General features: G+C 36.0%; 2 long non-coding RNA genes and 1 other non-coding gene across 11 annotated transcripts; 2 read left to right on the top strand and 1 right to left on the bottom strand.

Annotated features, from left to right (window-relative positions):
• Nucleotides 1-10,174: 10,174 nt before the first annotated feature.
• LOC113318660 lies at nucleotides 10,175-13,095 on the top strand. Of its 4 annotated transcripts, none has more exons than XR_003344752.1 (3): nucleotides 10,175-10,762; nucleotides 10,997-12,238; nucleotides 12,436-13,095. It is a non-coding gene; the product is annotated as an uncharacterized LOC113318660 (long non-coding RNA). The 4 variants fall into 4 exon arrangements; XR_003344751.1 differs by having other exon boundaries at nucleotides 10,997-11,967; nucleotides 12,140-13,095; XR_003344753.1 differs by having other exon boundaries at nucleotides 10,997-11,946; nucleotides 12,140-13,095.
• Nucleotides 11,190-11,284, top strand: LOC113342366. The gene has a single exon (XR_003356625.1). It is a non-coding gene; the product is annotated as a small nucleolar RNA snoR53Y (small nucleolar RNA).
• Nucleotides 13,096-14,361: 1,266 nt separating the features above from the next.
• Nucleotides 14,362-18,013, bottom strand: LOC113318674. 6 transcript variants are annotated; one of them, XR_003344757.1, is made up of 9 exons: nucleotides 17,859-18,012; nucleotides 17,116-17,166; nucleotides 16,805-17,020; nucleotides 16,583-16,690; nucleotides 16,206-16,312; nucleotides 15,960-16,010; nucleotides 15,609-15,701; nucleotides 15,145-15,290; nucleotides 14,362-14,634 (listed from the first exon to the last, which is right to left on the bottom strand). It is a non-coding gene; the product is annotated as an uncharacterized LOC113318674 (long non-coding RNA). The 6 variants fall into 6 exon arrangements; XR_003344754.1 differs by having other exon boundaries at nucleotides 15,960-16,021; XR_003344758.1 differs by having other exon boundaries at nucleotides 15,609-15,710; nucleotides 15,960-16,021.
• Nucleotides 18,014-20,912: the final 2,899 nt, after the last annotated feature.

Here is a 20,912-nt window from a genome sequence, read left to right on the forward strand (position 1 = left end):
GCGTTAGATGCTTAAACTTCGTTCCATTGGATTCCACTTGCCTCAGCGATCCTGGCCGATGGGATTTTGATTTCTGCTGGGAGGATGGTGTCTTCTCCATAGACAAGGGAATAGGGAGAGAGGCCAGTAGAACTTTTAGGGGATGTCATGTATGCCCAAAGTGCCAGCGGTAGCTGTTCATGCCATGTCCGAGGATTGTCGTGCCCCGTTCGGCTGAGGATTCAGATTAGCGTCTTGTTGGTGCTGTCAACCTGCCCATTCCCCAGGTGATAATAAATTGTGGATAAAATCTGTGTCATCCCATATCCCTCAAGTAGTTCTCGTACCTGTTTGTTGGCGAAAGGTGTGTCGTTGTCGGTGATGATGTGTTTAGGCACGCCGAAACGACAAATGATGTACTCTTTAATGAATGTTGTGATTGTGGCTCCAGTGGTCCCTCGTAGAGGGATGGATTCAACCCATTTGGTGAAATACTCCGTTGTGGTTATTATGTATTCATGTTGCTTTGATGATGGCGGGTTAATTTTCCCGATAATGTCAAGTCCCCAGCTGTAAAATGACCATGGACTACTGATAGAATGTAAGGGAACAAAAGGCGCGTGGAGGAGGTTCCCATGGATCTGACATTTGTGGCATTCTTGAACAAATAAGGCCGCATCGTCTTCCATGGTCGGCCAGTAATAGCGCTCATGTATTTGGAGAAATAATTTCTTCTTCCCTTGATGTTCACCTTCGTGCATTTCTTTCAGCATTATTGGGATTTCTGCCTCGCCCAGGGATCGCAACAAATTTCCTCCAAAATTCTTTCGATATAAGATTCCCTCATGAAATATAAACCTCTTGGATCTTTGCTTTACCTTGCTTGCGTCCTTTTTGTTGGTAGGGAGCACGCCGTCGCGAAGGTAGCTAATGTATGGCTTTTGCCAGTCCCCGGTATGGTCGATGTTGAAAGCTTTCAATGAATGAGGTGGTGCTTGGCATATAGAGAAAGACCCTTGGAGTGCTCGGGATTGATTCTCCATTTCTGGACAGTAATAGCCGAGGCGTTGGAGGCGGCAATAAAGTGTTATTACCAATGTTTGCCCGCAGACTTCGTTATAGACACGTTCAAGTTGTTGTTGCGCTTATTCATTCCTGAGGCATCTTGATAGGGAGTTGTCTGGGTTCCGGTGATATAACACCCCATGAAGCATGAAGAAATTTCTTAGAGTTTTGAGACTAACCTCTCCCTGGGAAAGTGAGCTGTTAAGTTATTGAATGATCGGTATTCTCCAGTCACTGGTTTCAGTCTCCTTGGATTGTGAAAGCCATGTTGACGCCACTGTTCGTCTTCGAATTGTAGTTTCGATGTTAACGTGGCTAGGAAATCAGCATGTCTATCGCTGCTACGACCAACGTGGGTTATCGTTGCATCGGCGAAGTAATTCAGTATCTTTTGCGCCTCGGATTTGTACGGGGCTAACGTTACTCCATTTAGTGTGTATACACCCAATCTGAAGAAATCTCAGATCTAAAACTGAAAAACAAAAATACAGTAAAGTAAATAAGATGCGAATAGATAAACCTAATTCTAAAGGAGCAAAAAGAAAAGGTATTAGAGAGGTTGATTTGCCCAGATCCGCTCTAAAGGATACGATCTGAGCAGATGAGATCAAGCAATTTTTTTCGTTTCTCTGGTTATTTTAGAGGAGAGGGGGAGGCTTCCTCAATTTCAACTTGTTAATACTATCAAACCTCAACATTATACCTTCAAAACAAAATTAAAATAAGGAACCTAACTTAATTGGGATAACCGACCAGGGGACCCGAAGGTGGGGAGACTCTTTTATGGCTATTTTTTTCTAAAATCAAACATAACGCAAATGTGCAATTCGATAAAAAAGGTTGGATTTGGTAAAGCTTTTTAACATAATTTCTTAAGTGACCTATTTTCTCAGGGGTATAATGCGCAAGCAAACTAGAAAATAACATATCTAAAAATCCGTGCTTTGGAATTTTACAAATTTTATCTCGTGGGAACTATTTTGAAGATATCTACACAGTGAGTACAAATAACAATATCAAATTTAAATTTTTTACAAAAAATTCGAAGGTGTTTATCTTTTTAGGAATAATTTTCGAAAATTGAATGCATAACCATTAGGGAAACCACCAAAAATCGTGCATAACACATTATGCAGTCATATTTTGGTTTATGCATCGACTATTTTTCGGTTGCAACTAATATAACGATGTACTCGCTTTGTTTCAAGAAAAGTGATACTTTTACCTTTTCAATTTGGCCAATTTGTTTTCTGTTCGGTCGACCCTCCCCCCGTGATAGCAGTGTTCTAGTTTAAACATAAATTTTAACGAATAAACCTTAATGTTACCTTATTGTAACTGAAAACCAAACATAAATCTATTTCAATCGACTCCCTGCGAGTATAATATGCATGTTTAGATTCTTATATCTGTTAGAAGTTTCAACCTGCAATTCATTTTAAATATTCTTATTTATATCCCATACCTTTTAGATATTTGGATTTGTACATTGAACCCTTTCACCATCAAAGAACATAGAATTAAACAGGGAGATGGGAAGATGGAAGAAGAATGGAAATTAAAAGTAACGAGAGGAGACGTTAAAGAGAGAAACAAATATGGCGTGTTTGGTTAACGGGAAGGGATTGTAATTTCTAAAAATGTAATTGTTAGAACACTATTCCGAATGGATGCCATTCTCTTACTTTATGTTTGGTTACAACATGATTAGGAATAGCCAAAATTTAAATATATTAAAACCAACCTTATTTTTTCCATAATATCCTTTTTAAAATAGATGTATTAATCTATCTCATCCAAAATATAAAATATTTACAATAAATTAAAATAATTTTATGTGGTACAAAGATATTATAATGATTAGTAAACCTTGTAGATATAGTAAAATTGTTAGGAAAAAGTTAAGATAAGTGAAAAAATTTCCTAAAATTAAGATTAGCAACACTATATACGGTAAAAACTCCATATATTGATAAACTCTATAATATTAATAAAAAATCATGGTCTCAATTTGGGCCAGTTTTAAATAGTAATAAACTCCACATTTTAATATTAGTAGATTTTTCTAGTCCCACCATAAGGAATTTACCTCCATATATTAATATAATCGACATAATCGGAAAACTATAGATCTTGTTACATCAAATAAAGAAAAATATTCCCTCTGTTTCTGGAAAAGTGTTACTTTCACTTTTTCATTTTAGCCTAAAAATAGACCAAATTGAAAAGGTGAAAGTAACACTTTTCCAGAAACGGAGGTAACATGTATTTATAGTTGTTTGAGAAAAGGATGTAATTTTTTGGATTGTTATCGCATCTTTTGATTTGCTTATGCGTAAGATCTCGTTACTAGGTTCACCTTCTTGTTGAAGCCAAAATATTTCAAATTTTTCGATCATGTGTAAAGCTTCTTGTCGAGCGATTTTTTTTTTGTATACCTCCCTATATTAATAAACTCCATATATTAATAATTTTGTGAAGTCCCAAGGCTATTAATATATATGGAGTTTTTACTGTATGTTGAGAACTTGATTTATGTGTGTAAATTCGGAAAATAACCGAATTTATGGTTGAAATATCCGTAAATAATGAATCCAGACAATTGGTAAAATTATCGTTTTAAATAAAAGTTTTTATTCCCCTGGAATGGGAATCATAAAAACACCTCCAACATGGGTTTTTTATTCCTCCTTTTTGTGGGAACCTAAATCCTGGGGAATCATGTTCCTGCAGTTAAGTTTTTCCCAAACATATGTATGGAATCAGTTACCTAGGAATAACATTCTATACCCCTGAAAAAAAACACGCTATTAGGGTTTAGAGAAGGAAATAAAATTAAGGCTTGAGATAAAGAAAAAAAGTTTTGTAAATCTGTGATGAGATATATATGTGCGTGTAAAAAGTTGTATTATTGGTCTAAATATTCTCTTATGGGGTCGGTAGCTCTGGAAACCGAGTTTGATTCATCTTTTAACTAGCAGAACAAAGGATTTGTGCTTGAAATCATATTAATAATATCCTTTATGCTAGTGGTAACATTCTAGACAACCACATAAAGTACAACATTTCAAATTCATAATCGGAGAAGACATCAACATTATATTTTCAATCTTGTTAGAGGGGCGGCATGATCCATTAGAGGGGCGGCAACCTAATAAGACAAAAAGGGTCATTACATGATAATTCATGCCACCCCTTATCAAACAAACATGGAAATGATCAATTAACCCTTATTATTAATAATCAAGATTAGTATTGATAATCAAGATTAGTATTGATAATCAAGATTAGTGCTGATAATTCATTTTCACTTATAATAATTCTAAAATCAGACTTTTAGAGTTGAAAAAAAAGTTGTGAGGAGAAGAAAAAAGACATTTTTGTGAAACCCTATATTTTGATTCACTCAACCAAAATGAGTGATTCCAGTGACAAATTTGAGATGGGTGAATCTCTAAATTAGTTCCCGTTAGCTTTTTGTCGCTCAAAATTATCTAAAGTACGTAAAAAAAAATCGAAACTTTTAAAATTTCAGAAGAACTTACTGTTGGAATTTAGCTCGTTACTAACCGTAACTCTTAGTTATGGTTCCAAAAGTATCGAATACCAACCGTATAACTGGTTCAATTTGGGGAAAACCCAATCGTAATACCAGTTACGGTTGGTAGAATGACAACATATAGCAACCGTAACAAATTACGGTTAGTAACGACAAGCCGTAACATATAGCAACATATAGCAACCGTTACTAATGAATCGACATCAACCGTAATTAACCTACGGTTGGTAAGGTTATTTGAGTTACAAGTCGTAACTCAAATACGGTTGGTAACAGTGATGCAATTACAAACCGTACGTAAAAAGAAAATGAAACATCCAGGACAACTTACGGTTCGTAACTTAAGTAACGAGACCAACCGTAAGTAATTTACGGTTGGAAAAAAAATTCGTAACTGAATATTTTATCTCAAAATCAAGAACTTACGGTTGGTATTTGAGTTAAATGAACCGTAACATCAACCAAATCTATAGTTACGGTTCCAATTGGAGTTATTACCAACCGTAACTCACATGCAACACAGAAAATTTCAATTTCAATTTTGATCCAAAACCCTAATTTTTGATACAAAACTAACTTAAATCAAACACAATAAACAAAACCCTAACTGGATCTTTTGGAAATATAGTTTTCAATCAACGATTATCAATTTTTCAAATCGCTGATTAATCAAGGACGATGAAAATTTCAATTTTAATGGAGGAGGAGAAGAGAAGAGAAGATGAAAAAATCAAAAAAACTGTTTTGATTTTTCTGATTCCATTAAGTTAAAAATAGGAGTATGGTAATCTGGTCAATTTACACCCCCTATAGGACATCTCCTAACCAATAAAAGGGATATTGCTATCACCCTTGCCGCCCCTCCAGTGGAACATATGCCGCCCCTTTAACAGGATTGTATATTTTAGGCAAATGTTTCTCAAAATTATATTGGCAGGAAATAGTGTCACCTGTAGACGTTGATATTATATTAGTGAAAATCCTCAGACATGTATACATGTGCCACACATAAAGGCACATTTATATGAAAGATAAATTCTTACATAAACACAAAATAAAGTCATAAAACCAATTCATCTATTTACCAGTGAGATATTTTCTATGATGAAGTGTTAACTACACATTGTTAGGGATATCCCTTGATCATCACAATTGACATTTCTTTCAGGTTTTGCTTAATGGTTTCCTTTTATTTTGATTATTCAATGATGAATTGCTAATAAAGTACTATTTCTTCGTCTTATTTATATTTGCAGAGGCGGTATGATTTGTTTTCTTTAAATTTAGCAGCAAATTCATTGCAGATAATACTTTGGATCAATTCTCACGGAATTATAATGAGACGTAATAGTTATTCTTTGGGTTTAAGACTTTAAGTCTGACTATTCCATTTGAATTGATGGTTGGATTTTACATATACATTAATGGTTAGCTTATTTGTTGGAGATTATGGATGCATATAATTTATTTGATTCACTTCAGTATAAATCATAATCAGACATAGGCAATGTAAAATCCACTCTTGCATAGGAAATGTTCGTTCTTTTTTTTTTTAGGTGTGAAAGTGTTACTTGACAAACTACTGTACTTAGAATTCGATCGTATTTCATGACACATTCTCTTTATTATAAAATAGAATACCCTTGTTATTATGTGGCTGCTAATTTTATATCTCTACTCTACAGCAGCCAAGTCAGCTTTGTGTGACCGAAAAAATGAATGAAGCTTTTTAACCGTTCACGACTTTAAATTTGATTGAGATGAATTTTTAGCTTCAATGGAAGCTTCATGGTGAAATTTGAGGTTTGGTGGGTTAAGCATCAAGGAAAGTAATTAATTCCAAATAATAAATTTTGGACACCATGCAAATATGGAAAAGTGAGAATGAGGTAGATATAACTAAAGGAAGTGACTAAATACAACCTTTACTTTAGTTAAATACAACCTTTATTTTTGAAAACAGTTCTATTATAACCACTCCCAACGTGGGTAATCAAACCCACATTAAAAGTAACCCTACGCTTAAGATCAATACGGGAAAAATAGTAATCTACAACTGTAGATTGACAACTCGTAAATTTAAAGTTGTAAAATGTAGTATGTCTTACAATCTTTTCCAACAAAAAAGTTGTCATAGTAAAATACGTCCAACTTTTAGGATCAACGAGTTCCAAAGAGTAGTGGCGAGAATCAGAACCATAACTTGTAGTGTGAAAAGAGTAGCAAAGTTTTTCTGCATTCAGTGCCACTTTTAGATTTTAACAACTCGTACCGTAAAAGGTAGTGAATCGATGTATAACAACTTTGATAAGGGTTGTTGAACATAAAAAAATATGATTTAAAAAAATGTTCTTAGAGAAATTCGAACCCATGCCTATTGTGTGCTAGTACAAGTCATTAACCATCCTTCCAGATTCACAATATTGATAGATTTGTGTTTTCTTTTGTGATCACTATTCACAACCTTTACAAGAGTTGTCGTAAAGGTATAAACACTTATGCTAATTTTTTTGTCATCACTATTGACAGCCTTTATACGAGTTGTCGTAGAAGTATAAACATATCTGCTAAATTTTTCTCACTTATGCTAAAAAAAGAATTCATCATTATTCAGAAGCTTTATAAGAGTTGTCGTTCACTTCTGCTAAAAAAATTTGTCATCATTATTCACAATCTTTATAAGAGTTGTCGTTCACTTCTACTAAAAAAAAAATTTCATCATTATTCACAAGCTTTGTAAGAGTTGTCGTTCACTTCTGCTAAATTTTTTCACTTTAACTAAATTTTTTTGTCATCATTATTCACAATCTTTAAAAGAGTTGTCGTCCGCTTATGCTAATTTTTTTTTGTCATCATTACTCACAATCCCGTCCAGGTTTTCGATATCGAAGCCAGGTTCATGCCTCGAAGTCGCCAGAACGGGCCTGTTCAGGGTTTCAGATAGGATTACGAAGGAGTCTGACCTCTATATGGTTAGGTTCATCATTATTACGAAGTTTTCGACTTATAGTAGTCCACTCCCGTCCAGGTTTTCGATCTCGGAGCCAGGTTCATGCCTCGAAGTCGCCAGAAATGGGCATGTTCAGGGTTTCAGATAGAATTACGAAGGAATATGACCTCTATATGGTTGGGTTCATCGTTCTTACGAAGTTTCCGACTTATAGTAGTCCCCTCCCGTCCATGTTTTCAATCTCGGAGCCAGGTTCGTGCCTCAAAGTCGCTAGAAATGGGCATGTTCAGGGTTTCAGATAGGATTACGAAGGGATCTGACCTCTATATGGTTGGGTTCTTCGTTCTTATGAAGTTTCCGACTTATAGTAGTCCACTCCCATCTAGGCTTTCGATCTCGGAGCCAGGTTCATGCCTCGTAGTCGCCAGAAATGTGCATGTTCAGGGTTTCAGATATGATTATGAAGGAATCTGACCTCTTGTATATGGTTGGGTTCATCATCTTACGAAGTTTCCGACTTATAGTACTCCACTCTCGTCCAGGTTTTCGATCTCGGAGCCAGGTTTATGCCTCGAAGTCGCTAGAAATTGGCTTGTTTAGGGTTTCAAATAGGATTACAAAGGAATATGACCTCTATATGGTTGGATTCATCGTTTTTACGAAGTTTTCGACTTATAGTAGTCCACTACCGTCCAGGTTTTCGATCTCGGAGCCAGATTCATGCCTCAAATTCGCCAGAAATAGGCATGTTTAGGGTTTCAGATAAGATTACGAAGGAATGACCTCTATATGGTTAGGTTCATCATTATTACGAAGTTTTCGACTTATAGTAGTCCACTCCCGTCCAGGTTTTCGATCTCGGAGCCAGGTTCATGCCTCGAAGTCGCCAGAAATGGGCATGTTCAGGGTTTCAGATAGAATTACGAAGGAATATGACCTCTATATGGTTGGGTTCATCGTTCTTACGAAGTTTCCGACTTATAGTAGTCCCCTCCCGTCCATGTTTTCAATCTCGGAGACAGGTTCGTGCCTCAAAGTCGCTAGAAATGGGCATGTTCAGGGTTTCAGATAGGATTACGAAGGGATCTGACCTCTATATGGTTGGGTTCATCGTTCTTATGAAGTTTCCGACTTATAGTAGTCCACTCCTATCTAGGCTTTCGATCTCGGAGCCAGGTTTATGCCTCGTAGTCGCCAGAAATGTGCATGTTCAGGGTTTCAGATATGATTATGAAGGAATCTGACCTCTTGTATATGGTTGGGTTCATCATCTTACGAAGTTTCCGACTTATAGTACTCCACTCTCGTCCAGGTTTTCGATCTCGGAGCCAGGTTTATGCCTCGAAGTCGCTAGAAATTGGCTTGTTTAGGGTTTCAAATAGGATTACAAAGGAATATGACCTCTATATGGTTGGATTCATCGTTTTTACGAAGTTTTCGACTTATAGTAGTCCACTACCGTCCAGGTTTTCGATCTCGGAGCCAGATTCATGCCTCAAAGTCGCCAGAAATGGGCATGTTTAGGGTTTCAGATAGGATTACGAAGGAATGACCTCTATATGGTTGGGTTCATCGTTCTTACGAAGTTTCCGACTTATAGTAGTCCACTCCCTTCCAGGTTTCCGATCTCGGAGCCAGGTTCATGCCTTGAAGTCGCCGAAAATGGGTTTGTTCAGGGTTTCAGATAGGATAACGAAGGAATCTGACCTCTATATGGTTGGGTTCATCGTTCTTATAAAGTTTCCAAGCTTCTTAGTTTGTTTGTCGTAATACCACATTTGAAGTTTGAACCAACACTAAGCTTCATATTTATCGAGTTCGATAATGCATCCTGCTAAGTTTAAAGTCAGAACCCTCCTGGAGCTTCTTGATTCATAGTTTATATGGCATTTACCACATTTGAAATTGAATCGACACTGAGCTTTATATTTATCGATTTCGAATATATATCTTGCTAATTTTGAAGTCAAAACCCACCCAGAGCTTCATGGTTCATAGTTCGTATCCGTTATACCACGTTTGAAGTTCGAACCGACACTGAGCTTCATATTTATCGATTTCTATGATGTATCATGATAAGTTTGATGTTAAAACCCACCCACAACTTCATGATTCATTGTTTTTTTTGCCGTTATACCACATTTTAAGTTGAAATCGACACTAAGATTTATATTTTTCGATTTCGATGATGTATCATGTTAGGTAAAGCTACTTCATGACATGTATGACTGGTCGAAATTACTTCCTGACCTATGTGACTAATCGAAATTCAAACCAAAAGCACAAAGAGACACACCAATTATCGAATTCATTTTCCCGATTCATTCTTATATAATTTTTGGATTTTTTTATATCAGAATGTCGATAACAATGTCCTAAATTTATTTATATTTTTCCTGCAATTTTTTTCGTGTCTAAGGTTGATAATCAAACCGAATACATGAATACGTATTAGCACAAAGAAAAACACACATACTTCTCAATCCGTATGAGCATCCTAAATACAATTTCAGCCGTCAAGATTTTTTAACAATCGGCATGACACTCTCAAATCAGATCTTTTACCGTCCAAATTCTTTGACATAATTCAAAGCTTTTTTTTTTTTCTCTCACTTCCCTTCACTCTCTTTCCTTTCATCTCTTATCTTTTGTGTCTCTGAAACAGAAGAAAACCCTATCTCTTATATGAAAAAAAAAACTCCATTAAATCTATGGATCCAAAGAAGAAAGACATAAACAGATGGAGAAAATCATTTCCTCCATTTCCTCCTCTTTTCTAGTCCATTCTCTTTCTGATGTGATGACTTGAAGGGTTTGAGAGATGAGATTAAGATTCGGTTTGAGAGAATCAATTGATGTGGGTATGTACATGTTGAAGTGATGGTGCTGCTGTGAACCATGGAAGAGAACTACTAGGGATAGTTATAGATTCGTGATGAACAGAGAGAAGCAGTTAGGGTTTTGAATCTGACTTTTGAATTGGATGAAATCGATTCGTAAATCGAGTATTAATTGATGAAGAAATAAAAGGGTATTGTTTAATTTTAGTTGTGGAAATGTTTTTAGATGGAGAATCAAAGAATTAGGGTTTTGATTTTTACGCCTGGAATCAAGATAAGAATCGAGATTTTGTTACAGGGGAAGGTAATTAACATGGTAAGACTGCGGACGATCTCTCCTGCAATTTCTCCTTTGGGGATCGATATAAGGTAATTAGTAATTTACCCTGTATTCCTTGAGAAATTTACAGTTGATACTCATCTGTTTACTTAAATCTCTCTGGGTTTGGGTGGGTTCGTTTTATTTAGTTTTTATACCGGTTTGCATCTTTCTCTATTAGATGTTTTTTTTATCCAATTTCATCAATTTTCGTTTTCGTTTTACTTTTATTTGAAATTCATTTTATTCAAAGAATGAATTATGGGTTGATGTATGAATTACAGGCTTGAGCTGAGAACTGGTGCTCAAGAAGATGTAACTGATGATTATGGAGCAACACTGTCCACTGAAGTGCCAGCATGGAGCAGCAGAGTTGTGTTGATGGAGGTTGATGTTGCTGTGTTGAGTTTTGTTTAGGTTTTTTGTTATTCAATGTGTTTAGAGATTAGGGTTCTTATCAGGATTTGAAATTGTTGAGTTCCCAGTGATGATTAACTACCATGCTAATTCTGAGATTCCTTTCAGTCTCAATGAAGTGAATCTTTTGTTTATCCAGAACATCTGAGGGAACTATATATTTTTCATTCAATGGCCTAGGGTTCCATTCGATCTCTTATATGTTTTGTTGATTTCTTATTTCTTTTGTGTTCGATTCAGTTTCTATTGAGTTTTCGTTTGTGAACAAAATCTCTTATATATTTTGTTCACAGTGGATGATTTCTTTATTATTTAGATTAAGGTCAACTCTTTTGTTATCATCGAATGATTGAATCTGTAATGATACCAGAATTGATCTTCATCTGAACGATGAAGATTGTACTTCAGAAAATTGTGCTTCTGCTCGTCTCTAGAATGTGGGCTTGGTTTATTGTGTGATTTCCATTGCTAGGGTTTTTAATCTGCGTTGTTTGAATATTTAGTATGTTAACGAATTGATTGAAGTATGGGTCTGTATTAGAGGGATAGAAGAAGAAGATGGAGCTGGTGAGATAGGAGGAAGTTGGTGGATTGTTTTACAGGGGTTTGAATTGGATGTGTATTCTCAGCAGCGGGGTTCGATTTCATGAGGTTTTCGTCATGCTTTTGCTGGTGTTACGGCCATGGTTCGATGGCAGGCTAAAGTGTCTACTGCTGCTTTGATCTGCAGAATCGTATTTTGGGACGTCCTAGTTGGGACTTGATTGAGAAGCTGTGAAGATTATGGGGCATCTGGTGCAGTTTTCTTTTTCTTCAGGTGATTTCAAACCAACTTCAGGTGAAAAACATTCAACTTATTGGCTTTGTTCTCTTTATTTTAATCCGTTACAATTATTTGGAAAATTTTATGTTGGTTAGTTGCAACAATGTAAGGACCAGTTTTTTTATAATCAATTTGTTATGTACCTTGTTTCTATTTCTTTATCATTGATTGTATACTTTTGGTTCAGGTTCATTATCTGATGTGCGCAACAGCCGGACCATTAGTAGCTGCAGCAACCACTTTGTTTGCGGCAGGTTTAGGCTTTTCCTTCCCAGCATCAGTTGTGGTAAGCATAACCATGTCAGCTGTGACAACACTCAATTTTTCTTGTATACGTTTTCGAGCTGCTTCCAATGATGTATCAGTAGCCCACCGAACATCATCATCTTCCTCCTCATGTGCAACATTGTCATCAGCAGCCTTGCCTTCTTTTAGCCTTTCTTTCTCAGCCCTCCGCATTGCCTTATCCGTTCTTCTTCTCAGGAGGATTCTTCACTATGGAAGCTGTGAGCTTGTCCCTCATGTCAACATCAGAAACAAAACCACAGGCAGCATATTTCAGTTCTATCATCTTGGTTTTGGAGATGATAACCTCAGTCTCAGTGTTCCCATATCCATAACACTGGAAAAATTTCTTAATGAAGTTTTCAAGCAAACCTGCAAGCCTAACAGCATCGTGGGAACCATTCACAAGAGCAATTCCAGTCTTTTCACCACAAGAGGGCATTGGTTGAGTCTTCCCAGATTCGCGTGTTTGGTTTGCCAGTCAGGCCCTCGTTTTGTCGGCTTGTAAAGAAAACTGCAAGATCTCTCGGCTAAGTACTATTCAATGCAGAACTTGGTAAACCAATTGGACAGATCATCATCATATGTGGCTGGAACAAAATCTTAACTTCTACATTAGAAACTGGTCCATGGAACGTCCCAGTAAAGGTAATTCACCTGTTCTGTATATTTAACTATGTAGTCAAGTGGGTTGGTTTTTTGACAAAATCACTTTTAGATGCTTTTACTGGAGTCGATAACAGTTTTCTTTGTTTATGGTGCTTCCATGTTCTGTAATCCTATGAAGTTCTGTAAAACTGATCTTCTGTAGTAACAAACAATAGTGATTATAATTGGAAACCTGATCTTGTTTTCAAATACATGGTTGTTAAAGTATTACAAATTTAATTTTGTATTTACATTCTCAGAATTTTTTTTTTTTTTCAAATCAAATATGTACCACAACACAGAATTAGAGTGGTCAAAGAAATGACATACAACTCTTCCCATAGTTGTCAAAGAAGTGACATACAGCTCAAACCATAGTTGTCAAAGAACTGACTTACAATTAAAGCAGAAGTTGCCAATGAGATGATAATACAACTCCAACCATGGTTGTCAAAGAAATGACATTACCACTAAAGCATAAGTTGCCAATGAGATGACAATACAACTCCAACCATGGTTATCAAAGAAATGACATACAACTCAAACCATAGTTGTCAAAGTAATGACGAATGACTCTTCCCATAGTTGTCAAATAATTTTCTGCAACCCCAACAAGCATAGTGTAGGAGTTATATTCACAACTGATCCGAGCATGGTATACAATGGAACGACAACCATGTTTACAACTAACATAGACGAGTTGTAAAGAATTGAGGACTTTCTACACCCCCTGTGCAACCCATAGATATCCGTCGTCGTATATCATATGACAACTCTTTTATGGTGTAGTTAATCGATGTTTTTCCCGTAGTGGATAAAACCGAAAGGTACCAAACTGGCTGAGAGACGATGAACTAATGGTGATGATTGTGTGGAACAAAACACAGCGAGAAAAAAAAAATGGAATCCAATATCATCAACTAGTAATTGTTTAATTGTTACTTGCCCAACAGAAAAATAAATCTAGAAAATCCAAAGTTTATCTCCTAAAGATCATTTTCTTTTTAGAAAATCAAGGCACAAAGAAATTTTGAATCGCTATGTAGTTCATGATGACGATGATGGTGCTTCACCCCTTTCATCTCTTTACGTTTTAAAAACAAATTTTCCCCTTATTTTATGTATATAAACGTTTAACCATCTCCATCTAAGATTTCACTACAACAAAAACATACATTGATCATTCTTAAAAAATGTGATCTAAATACTGATTGTTTGTGATCTTTGCCAGTATAATCTAAAGGGTGATCTATAGATAACAACTCTCCTGCAATGAAAAGTGTGATCCTATCTTATGCGAAGAACATAAAGTTTTGAAAAGTTGAGATTTAAAGACAAGGTTTTAAAATTTGTGATCTTTCCTCTTAAGTTTTCAACCCAAGTTTACCCTACAAACAGTAACCCAAAGTGTGATCCCATACCATTTTTGCACCTGTAACTCAAATCCAAAAACTGATATACAAAGGAGACAATGTCTGAATTAAATTTATTCCATGTCTGAATCAAATTCATTACAAACCAAATTACACATTTCTGTAGAGTCTTACAACATCAGATCAAAATATATACTGAACAATCTGTACAAAGTAAGCCGAGTCTACTGTAAACTGTAAACGCAATTTCAAGTTGCAAATTCCGTTCCAAAAGTGGAAATCTCAGTCATCAGCCAAAGTTAAAATCTCATACTGCATCATTCAGAACAGATTCGCCAAACACCAAAGCGTATAGGTTCATGTCAGTCCCAAGTTCCTGCAGTTAGAGGCCACATCAAAAGAAGGTTACATAATACACATTTATCGAAGTATGCAGTAGAATTCTCAATATATCACACCTTATTTTCCACCCCTCTCATGTTTTTCTTTTTTCTACCCTGAATTTACTCTGGTTTGTCCTCTGTTTCCATAAACTTCTACACCCATTTCAAATTTTCTTATCCTTCCATTTTCTTTTACTCCTATTTCTTTCTTCTCAGGTTCTGTCAACATGCTGCATTAGTGTGTCATTTTGTGCAGGAATTGAGATACCCTCATCTTAAGTTTTATAGCCACAGTAACACTGTGCAAAACTGCGAAAGCCATAACACACTTCCCTACTTCCTAACCTATTTAATGAAGTCTTAAGGTTAGACTGATGCATCATGTACATGGTTAATTTCTTGAACTAGTTGGCCTAAGAACCCTCAACCTCATCACATATCTGGTGATATTCTAATCCAAGCTAATCATCAAATATATTGTAGACAAAAGGAAGTCTATGTACCTTTAACGCTTCATAAAAATTTTGGCCTTTCTTCCTTGTATCGCAAAATTTTTAGCCCATGCAACTTGATATCCCTCCGCCTCTCCTCCAAGGAATATTTCCTCTTCGCCTTTAAAAAATTTGAAAGCTACCAGGACCCAGACAGTCTGCAAGTAATTAGATAAAAGGATAAGTTGAGATTATAAAACAGTAGGTAAGTAACTTAAGAAAATTAGGGTATTGAGGTTCTGAAATGATGAAATCACAAGAACTGTGTACGCCTTGCAAAGGTGCAAACTGCTTTGATTGTACAGTAAATCTAACGGGGGAAGAAATCATCAAACTTATTCATCGATAGTTGAGACAAGTTTAAGTTAAACAGAGTACATCATAATTGTACACCCAAATGAGGTATGTCCCCATATAAGGTAATGCTTTATAAAAAGAATGATGACGATAATTTTATCATCGAAGTGGCTCCTAACCTTTTTGTCAATCCTGCAAAGACCTTCGTACCGCATTTTTCCTTTTCTAGCCGCTCCATGGAGCGCTGATTTTAGAAGTGTTTTAGCACTTCCCTGCACCAACTGAAACTTGTCAGTCTAAACTAAGGCTGAATTCTCTAACACTTGAAAAGTATCAATTCAAATACGAAACAGGTTTTCGCATAGACAAGAAACAAATTGTTCAACTAGACACAGACGATTAGATATTATTAACATGCTTTGGAAAGACATCTTCGTAACTGCAAAACTATAAGGCAAACACTTCTAAAGGGGACTTTTTTCAATATCCCAGGCAACTATAGATAGATTTGGTATCAAGAGATGACTCACCGAATTCAAAATTTCTGCAACCCTCACTCCTTCAATGCATCAGTTGTGTGTCTAAAAAGAGCCTAGATAGTTTAATTACAGTGATTAAAAATTTATAGACAAAAATGCTTAATAGATTTCAGTTCTTAAGTACTATTTCACTACCCACCTGTACCTCACAAATCAGTATAGTAGGCTGGTAAAACCATATGTGGAGTCAAAGATCAGAATTTTTATTTCAAACAACAGAGTAAAGCATCAATGTACCATTTTAAAGTTATCAAGAGAGATCTGGCCATCTTTATAAGGTTCCTAGAGCTTAACTGAATCCTGGGGTACACAAGCTCATCCTCTGCCAAAGCTTTGGATAGACACTGCCACAATGTAAGACAACAAAGGTTCAGACAATCACCGGAGAATAATTTAGCATATCTTCAAAAACAATCCAGAGTATAATTATCACAATTTAAAAAAAAAATCACAATTTTCAACATATCTTCAAAACATTAGAAGGATTATAAGCGATCCAGAGTATAATTAACTCAATGTCTTCACAAATACCCATGAACATTCAAAGTGGTGGAAGATGGTTGCAATCAAAGCTTTGCCAAGATGATGGTTTAAAGCAAATATGAGATACTCACAGCAGATACTTGGAAATGGGGAGAACCAAATAGCTTAACCCATCTCTCTGCAACCTCTTTATCCTCTCTGTATCCAACTGTTGCTTCGCTAAACTTCTCCATAGTTATCTACATTGTCCAAACCAAATCCAGTTCAGGAAAGACATTAAAAGAATAACACATTTTATGTCTTCCACTTATGAGAAAGCAAACTGTATCGACTCTTTTGGTTTCTGTATTTACCTCATTGGCGATGTTTACTCCCATGAGAACACAACAGTTCACTCCAAATTTTTCAGATATGAGGCTAGAAATCATGCATGGTCCTTCGCTTTATACTACCTTTGATAAGTGATATAGCCTAAACACCCTCTTCCTTTATTTTCCCCTCAAGTTTCTTGCATATACCTTCCATGAACTGATGTGAAGTCACAAAAACCAGCATGTTTGCATTCTTAACTGCACAAACCCCATCATGAGAAGTTAGATACTAGAAGTACAGTTTCAGGTTTCACATTTCACAAGCAATGAAGTGAGGATCAGATGGTTCTAACCTCATTTGCAATGTCTGGATCAGCAACAAAATTTTCCCCTAGTTTTATGCCCTGTAAATACTTAACATTCTCCTGTTATGCGCGTAATTTCAAAGTAAATGTAATACAATGCACACATGTATTTCAGTAATCAGCTGCATGATCACAGATCAATATTTCTGCCAATTATATTGTTCATAATCATCAATCTAACAAATTCAAACTAACTTTTGTCTGCTCTTTAGAAATGGAAATCATTGGCTGTGTAATCGAAATTTCGTGTAAATTATTATTCCGTGTATATTGTTTAATCATATCTAAGAGTATTAGATATTCAAAAGTTGTAAATCCATCATCAACAGGTGTATTTCCATATGCTTAATGTGAATAAAGGCTGTATGTTAGCAGGACAACAAAATTATGAGGAATTTGAGTTTCGTTTCTGCTTCACAGATCAAAATTGATTAAGATAACCACCAGTCAACATTTCAAATCAACGAATTATCAAACTAACTCAAAATTTCACAATAACTCAACTCCAAAGATCAAATCGATCTGTATGAACTAACCAATCTACCAACTAAAATTGAAAAACTAACCAACCTAAATCAGAATCAAACATGCGAGTAAAAGTTTTAAATCAAACAAAGCTAAATTCAAACTAAAAAGGAAACCCTAGAATCAGATCTTAACTTCAATGTTGAATCAAATCGCATCGCACATGAATCTAATCCAAACAGTCGAGGAAACATGGAGAATCGTACCTGAATCCAGATGAAATTGACGATAAGAGTCTTTCAAGATTTTCCCAGAGAGATGAGTTTCTTCAGAGAGAGAGAGAGAGAGAGAGAGACAGAGAGTGAGAGAAACTAAGTTTAGAACGAGAGAGAGAGAGAGAGAGAATTGAAATGGGAGTTCGAGAATTTGTTTTGTTTAGATGTTGGGCCCGTAAAAACCTGAAGGTCGCGAGATCGAGCCAGGCTCACCCTAATTGTGTTTTAAATGGACGGATTTTTAATCACAAACTAGTGTTGAAAGTGGTCAAATGTCCAGTTTTAAGATCACACTTGTTAAAACCTATGAGATGTATAGGGAGGTCTCTATATCTAAGATCACCAACACTATAATACTAATGATCTTTAAGGTTTAGCCCTTAAAAGACCACAAATGCTCATACATTGTGATGTCTAGTGTGTTATCTATAACACTTTTTGTTGTAGTGTTTGATGATTGATCTTTTCTTCCCATATAAATTTATGAAAAATTTCCCTCTCTCATTAGAAAAAAAAAGGAAAGATAATTGTTATGTAAACGAAAAGAATCAAAGTTAATTTTCAATCCAAAACCTAATTTGATGGAAAAAAATTGATTTTGTGTACTTCATTAATAATAATGATGGTGATAACCGTAACCACTGGAGAAGATAGTTTGATAACGAAGAAAGTCAACATTGATTACCAAAGTTATATCGGGTTACAAAAAAATGACTTTTGGAGATATGATTGTATTTAACCCAAACATGGGTTGCATTTAGTCACTGCCTAACTAAATGAACAAAAAAGTCACAACACGAAATCCCTTAAAAATATGAAGGTTTTTGTTATCTTGTGCATGCACAAGATAGACTCAGTCATTGGCATGAGAAAGTGTAAAAAGTTATAAAATATTAGAGAGAATGATTCTTTGCATTGGAGAAAGCATTTGCAGAGAGAGAAGTTCAAAAATTCATGAATTTTGCATTCCCAAATGCAAAGAATCATTCTCTCTCTAATAATTTATAATTTTTTACGCTTTCCCATGCCAATGATTGACTCTTATCTTGTGCATGGATGCACGAGATAACAAAACCCAAATATGAATATATTGACAAATTATCTCGGGAATAAAAACACTTTGCATTAATATATTTTTTATTTTGAAGAACAATGATATTATTAATATGGAAACTCAATTTTTTCTTGTATAGTTGTCATGGTTAAAATTGGAATAGCTCACGGCAATCAGCATGCTATTCATATTTAACCTTGCCGATTTCCAATATCCCCAAATATCAATTGAGCAGTTGACATTGTATATATAATAAATCTATGCCGGCATAATTGAATACTTTTCACTTGGGATAGAATCAGAAATTTTTGTTGGGTAGGGATAGAATATCATTCGTTTCCAATGCGGCAGAAGACCATGAAAAGTTTTGTTTTGAACAAATTGCACAATTAGTAGAAAGTCAAGATTTTCCAAGAGACTAGACAAATAAAGATGGGAACATCATCTATATACCCCTATTATGAGACTCACTGAAAAATACATTTTTTAACTTAAATTATACTCCTAAGCTTAATACATTACTAAAAACCCTCTTTTTGGATAGTGTATATACAAAACCGGTACCACTATTCAAAAAAAAAACCTCTACTGACCACCACACTGTCCACCACCACCGCTAACCACCACCACTTTTCTCCACCGGCGCCCACCACCACCAACCACCACCGCCAACAACCACCAACGCCGCCGTCCACCACCACTTTCCTCCACCTCCGACAACCACCACCGCCAACCACCACTATTTTCCTCCATCGTCGCCGTCATCGACACCACCACCATGTGGAGTTAACTTGTTGAAGTTGTCTCCAAATCTGAGGCAACTAGCTCAAGTGGGTTCGAAAGTGGAGACAAGTAGCAGAAGTTGTCTCCGATAAAATAGGGTACATGAACAAGTTGCTAAAACAAATGGAGACAACTAACTCAAGTTGTCTCTGAATCTGAGGCAACTATCTCAAGTTGTCTCCAAATATGGAGGCCACTAGCACAAGTTGTCTTCAGACATGAAGGCAACTAGCACAAGTTGTCTCCAAAAAGAAAATTTGTACACAAATGAGGGAACCTAGTGTGACTCGAACACACATCTTCTGACATATAATCAGTTGTGCTACCACTGCACCACAGATTCATTAATATAAAACAACATATCAAAATCACATACCAGCCTGTCGCGCTTCATGTCTCTTTATTGCATTAGCACATCTTCAATTGCAAACCCGGTAAGCAGACTCACATATCCACCACACTATCAGTGTTCAACCAACAATTCAAACCACCACCATACAACACCATCCTCCATCTCTTTTACTGCAACTCTACCTACAACAGCTTCACGACCACAATCATCTATGCGTACTTGTAACATGAGCCAACAGCTGCAGTCACTTCCATGCGCTTACTCAAGAATATAAAAATTGGCTGGTTTCAGATCAAGAAGTAAAAAGGTTGTTGGCTCATGTTGGCTTTTTGTTTTGGGTTATTGGTTTTTTGTTGATTTTGAGATTGATTGGTTTTATTATTGGGGGTTTATTGTAGAAGGGAGTTCAAAAGGTACAGAAGAAGTAAAAAGGCTTCCTGGTGGAAAGATTAAGAAGGTAATTTATTTATTTTTTCGAAATTTCAATCTGATTAATACACTAGAGGACATGTTATGTGATGGTTTGGTTTGTGGTTGAGGTTGTACTTGCTGCAGACTAGAGCTGAAGGAGATACAGCTATGATGTAGATAATTGTTATTGGTAATTGAAGCTACAATGTTTGAGCTAATGGGTTGTCATGGTTGTTTGCAGTTCAGGCTAAGAAGTAAAGGGAATGGTCAATTTTGTGTCTATGCCGCAGTCGGAAGGGCTTGATTGAGTCTGAAATCAGGTGATAGCTTGATGGTAATGGAAGATATCACCTGCACAATGATAAGCTTGATGGATTCTTAGGAGAAGATGATTAGACCTTCATCTGCAGAATGGATTCAATTGGTGCCAAGGATGTTGAAATCC

The sequence above is a fragment of the Papaver somniferum genome, chromosome 1 (assembly GCF_003573695.1).
Source record: "Papaver somniferum cultivar HN1 chromosome 1, ASM357369v1, whole genome shotgun sequence".
NCBI classification, from domain to species: domain Eukaryota; kingdom Viridiplantae; phylum Streptophyta; class Magnoliopsida; order Ranunculales; family Papaveraceae; genus Papaver; species Papaver somniferum.